A 6,000-nucleotide genomic window follows, 5' to 3' on the forward strand; every position below is an offset into this window, starting at 1 on the left:
ACTTGACTTTCAGTGAATTCTAGCTATATATATATATATATATATTTATTTTATTATATATATATATGTATATATTAATAAAAGAAATACTTGAATTTCAGTGTTCATTTATTTACACATATACACACACATAACACTCATCTACTCATTGTTGAGTTAAGGGTTGAATTGTCCATCCTTGTTCTATTCTCTGTCACTATTTTTCTAACCATGCTGAACACCCTCTCTGATGATGTATTGATGTGTGGCACGCACAAAAGTGCTTTCATCAAATGCATTCGAGTCTGGAATCTTCCATCTCTCCCTAGCATGGCCCAAAACCGGTCAATCCTTGCTTCTTGAGGAAGATCTTCAGTGCCAAGCACTTCCCGGAGGCTATCCAGGTCCAATCGCAGCTGCGGCTTGGAACTTACAAGCTGTTATGAGAGTAGCATATGTGTGTGTGTGGCCGGCCCTTTAATAGGTGAGCATGTGAGGTGAGTGACGTCAGTGAGTGTGTGGGCGAGAGAAGAGAGGGAGCGGTAGCGTGAGTGCGGGCGGGGACTAGTTTGTTTTGTGTTGGATTGGCTGTGTGCAAGCAATCAATAAAGCAAGATTTGCAACTAATCGCCGGACTCAGGCAGGAAAGGTGCAACAAAGCGTATTTCTTCATCTTACTCGTCGTCGGCGTCGCCATGGCTGTATCTTCCTCGTTCTTCTGTTTTGTCTCCTTGTTGTGTGCGCAGTTGTGCACTGCACTCTCTAAAAGCCGTATATGTTATTGATGTTATAGATGGCAGTATTGTCCTGTTTAAGAGTGTCACAACATTGCTGTTTACGGCAGACGAACTGCTTTACGGTAGACAAAAACATGACTGCTGCTGTTGTGTGTTGTTACCGCGCTGGGAGGACGTTAATGAAACTGCCTAACAATAAACCCACATAAGAAACCAAGAACTCGCCCTCGATCATTCTACAGTTATAATGTGATTGGGCAGGCACACTGTTTATATCGTGGGAAAGCGGACTCAGGTCCGCATGGAGCTGGAGGGGGCGTAGCCTACAGCTCCGCCTGAATTTCGGGAGAAAATTTGTCCCGGGAGGTTTTCGGGAGAGGCGCTGAATTTCGGGAGTCTCCCGGGAAATCCGGGAGGGTTGGCAAGTATGATGTAGGAATGATGTTCGAAACCAGTTCTCCCGGTTGTTCGATAAGAAAAGAACCATTTTATAAGAAAAGAACCGATTCCATGGACTCTAATCCCTTTTTTAGAACCGGTTCCCGTTATCAAGGCCACTATAGTAAAGAAAAAGAGTTGGTTCTTTATTCGAATCCCTGGGAACGAATCCCGTCCCACAAGAAATGCCCTGTGGGACATCACAGAAAATGACGTAGCTCAGTCTAATCATTTCCTGTGATGTCACACAAGCAGCAAAAATAATGGACCGGAAAAAACGCCTCAAGGCATGGCTATTCACCTATAGCGGGGGTCGGCAACCCGCGGCTCTAGAGCCGCATGCGGCTCTTTAGCGCCGCCCTAGTGGCTCTCTGGAGCTTTTTAAAAAATGTATGAAAAATGGAAAAAGATGAGGGGGAAAAAAATATATTTTTTGTTTTAATATGGTTTCTGTAGGAGGACATACATGACACAAACCTCCCTAATTGCATGACTGCAAGCTAATCGATGCTAACATGCTATTTAGGCTAGCGATGTGTACATATTGCATCATTATGCCTCATTTGTAGCTATATTTGAGCTAATTTAGTTTCCTTTAAGTCCTCTTAAGTCAATTTATATCTCATGACACACTATCTGTATGTAATATGGCTTTTTATTTTTTGCGGCTCCAGACAGATTTGTTTTTGTATTTCTTTCAACATTTTGGGTTGCCGACCCCTGACCTATAGTGATCACAGAGACAGGTTGTTTTTGTGATTCTGTATATATTTGTTTTTCTGAAAAATCCCACTTAATATACTTTGGGTAACAACAGTCAATATATATATATATTTTTTTTTAGGGGGGTAACAGTCAATATTTATTTATTTATTTTATTTTATTTTTTTCTTATAAAATAAAAGTGAGCTTTTTTTAAACCAAATATTGTGTTTTTTTTCCATATACAACACCTATCTGGATTCGATAAGAGAATCGATAAGGAATCGGTTCGATAAGAGGATTTGATAATGGGCTCAAACTCGATAATTTCATATCAAACATCATCCCTATATATATGTATATAAATAAAATAGATACTTGACTTTCAGTGAATTCTAGCTATATATATATATATATATATATATATATATATATATATATATATATATATATATATACAGTATATATACATATATATATATATATATATATATATATATATATATATATTTATATATATATATTTTATTATATATATATATAAATAAAATAAATACTTGAATTTCAGTGTTCATTTATTTACACATATACACACACATACACTCCTCTACTCATTGTTGTATTTGAAAGTGCAATGCTTTGCAGCCAGTAGCACAACCTTTGAAGGAGCATAGGTATGGGCAGCATAACTACAGCCCCAACTATGTCAAAATCTTCACAAACTTGTTCCATTTGTTGGTGCTGAAAACACTTTTGGTGTAACTATTACAGTTGAAGTTATTAATGTTTTATGATGTTTATGTTAACATGTAATTAACATGTTATTAATCATACCTAGGAACGGGACATATTCCACACACATGATGTTGAGTTGTTAGGGTTAAGCATTAATAATAAATTGATTTGGTGTTGTCATACAAACAAGATTGTGTCCAAAACAGGCAGTTTCTGTCATTTAAAGATGTGCTTCTTTCATAGTCAGATTCTTCAATCAAACTAGTCTTTTGTGTTGTCTCAACACCAACATAGCTCCGTTTTTTTTTTTTTGTCACATGCGCCAAAGACGGACTTACAAGGCTGCACAATTGGCACTCAATAGTCCACCTTGGACTTGCATTGACATTTTGCATTAAGCTCTTTTATTGCGATTCTAATGTCAATAACTCCAGGAAAGGTTTTCTTGCTTGCTCTAAAGCAGTGTTTTTCAACCTTTTTTGAGCCAAGGCACATTTTTTGCTTTGAAAAAATGCGGAGGCACACCACCAGCGGAAATTATTAAAAAATGAAACTCAGTAGACAGTAAAAAGTCGTTGTTGCAATTGTTAGATATGACTTTAAGCCATAACCAAGCATGCATCAGTATAGCTCTTGTCTCAAAGTAGGTGTACTGTCACATCACACCCTGACTTATTTGGACTTGTTTGCTGTTTTCCCGTGCGTAGTGTTTTAATTCTTGTCTTGCGCTCCTATTTTGGTGGCTTTTTCTCTTTTTTTGGTATTTTCCTGTAGCAGTTTCAGGTCTTCCTTTGAGCGATATTCCCCGCATCTACTTTGTTTTAGCAATCAAGAATATTTCAGTTGTTTTTATCCTTCTTTGTGGGGACATTGTCGATTGTCACGTCATGTTCAGATGTAGATTGTGGACGCCGTCTTTGCTCCACAGTAAGTCTTTGCTGTCGTCCAGCATTCTGTTTTTGTTTACTTTGTAGTAGGGCTGCAATTAACAACTGATTTGATCATTCTTGCCAACCCTCCCAAATTTTCCGGGAGACTCCCGAAATTCAGCGCCTCTCCCAAAAACCTCCCGGGACAAATATTCTCCCGAAAATCTCCCGATTTTCAGCCGGAGCTGGAGGCCACGCCCCCTCCAGCTCCATGCGGACCTGAGTGAGGACAGCCTTTATTTATGACAGAAGGACAACAGGGTGACAAGAACTAAATCATCCAGACTAGAGATAAATTCTATTATTATGTTTATCTTACCTAAAAATAAATATATTTATTAATTACAAAAAAAACTAAATACATTTTTACTATATTTTGCTAAAAACATCAAAATTAATTGTGTTTTTATTTGTATTTTTTCTGACTCCTTATTACATCCAACCATAGAATTATACATTAAAATAAACATATATGAAATAATTAATTTTAAATTATCATAATAATTCATTTAAAATGACCATATTTAATTATTAAAATAATTGCTTGTTTATCAACAACTTTAGCATTTTATTCATTACATTTTGAAGCTCTCAGAAGCCAAGTTATGTTATATTCCTTAATATTTATTTATGCAAGTTTGAAGTATCAATTATCCAAACACAGTTTTGTTTGCATATTTTCAGGATGTAGATATATGTATATATATATATATATATATGTATATATATATGTATGTATATGTATATGTATGTGTATATATATGTATTTAAATTTCATATATATATATATATATATATATGTATATATATATATATATATATATATATATGTATATATATATATATATATGTATATAAATGTATGTACTGTATGTATGTATATATATATATATATATATATATATATATGAAATACTTGACTTGGTGAATTCTAGCTGTCCATATACACCTCCCCTCTTAACCACGCCCCCGCCCACAACCACGCCCCAGTCCCACCCCCGACCATGCCCCCCCCCCACCACCTCCCGAAATCGGAGGTCTCAAGGTTGATAGTCGATTAATCTGTCGATTATTACTTCGATTAATAATCGGATAAAAGAGACAAACTACATTTCTATCCTTTCCAGTATTTTATTGGAAAATAAAACAGCATACTGGCACCATACTTATTTTGATTATTGTTTCTCAGCTGTTTGTAAATGTTGCAGTTTATAAAAAAAAAATGTACAAAAATAAAATAAAATAAAAAGTAGCCTCTGCGCATGCGCATAGCATCGATCCAACGAATCGATGACTAAATTAATCGCCAACTATTTTTATAATCGATTTAATCGATTAGTTGTTGCAGCCCTACTTTGTAGCCATTTCAGTTTTAGTTTCGTTCTGCATAGCCTTCCCTAAGCTTTAATACCTTTTCTTAGGGGCACTCCCTTTTTGTTTACTTTTGGTTTAAGCCTTCGATACCTTTTTACCTGCACTCTGCCTCCCGCTGTCGCCTGCATATTATGATCACGACAAACCATCGTCGTCTCACACGACGTGTTTCCGACATCTACAAAGCAATTAGCTACCGGCTGCCACCTACTGATATGGAAGAGTATTACACGGTTACTCTGCCGAGATCTAGACAGCACCGACACTCAACAACAACACATCATTTGCAGACTATAATTACTGGTTTGCAAAAAATATTTTTACCCCAAATAGGTGAAATTAGATAATTTCCCACGGCACACCAGACTGTATCTCACGGCACACTAGTGAGTACCACCTCAGAAAACAGTTGGCTCTCCAAGTACCACCATGATGACCACAACACAGCAGCATAGTTGGCCTAAGTATTCATTGAAAACAAGACAGGGGTTTTATTACACAAGTATATTTTATATTTTTGGCCACTGTAACATTACACACAGTTTGAACAGTGTCAGGTTCAAACACTGATGACATCTATTAAACAAGATAAGAGGCAAATAATTAAACAGAGACATAATACAATATGGACTCAATTGAGGAGACATGCCTGGAGACACTGTACTCGTGTACAGTATCTCAGCACGCTCTGCCAAAAGATTGCATGCCTCCTTCTTTTATTTTGGACCCTCCCCATTTGGACCACATGGCCACGGCTGTTTCCAAAGGACAAAGGTCGCAAAAAGTTCACAGAAAAGGTTGTAAACAGTTCACAGGAAAGGTCAGTTCAAAAAGAGTTCGTAAAATAGTTAAAAAAAGAGTTCGTAAAATACTTCAAAAAGAGGTCGTCTGGAAATTGGGCAGAACCTGTCATCTCTGCGCTTTGAAGTCCTTGGGTTAGAACAATATATTTCTGTTGATTACCTTGCATTAGAGAAAACAGGAACACCTTCATCTTGCCCCCCTTACACAATGGAGTTTTACAAGCCTTTTTTCCCCCCCTCCTCCAGTTTTTCTTTTTCCCGTCTTTCACAGGGTAGACACCCATCCTGTACCCCGTCATATTG

General features: G+C 36.9%; 1 protein-coding gene across 2 annotated transcripts in view; it reads right to left on the reverse strand.

Moving 5' to 3' along the window:
* The window catches only part of LOC133615263 (thyroid hormone receptor alpha), a 299,909-nt gene that overhangs the window by 136,720 nt on the left and 157,189 nt on the right, over positions 1–6,000 (reverse strand). The gene's annotated exons all lie outside the window — the stretch shown is intronic.

The sequence above is a fragment of the Nerophis lumbriciformis genome, linkage group LG22 (genome assembly GCF_033978685.3).
Source record: "Nerophis lumbriciformis linkage group LG22, RoL_Nlum_v2.1, whole genome shotgun sequence".
NCBI lineage: Eukaryota > Metazoa > Chordata > Actinopteri > Syngnathiformes > Syngnathidae > Nerophis > Nerophis lumbriciformis.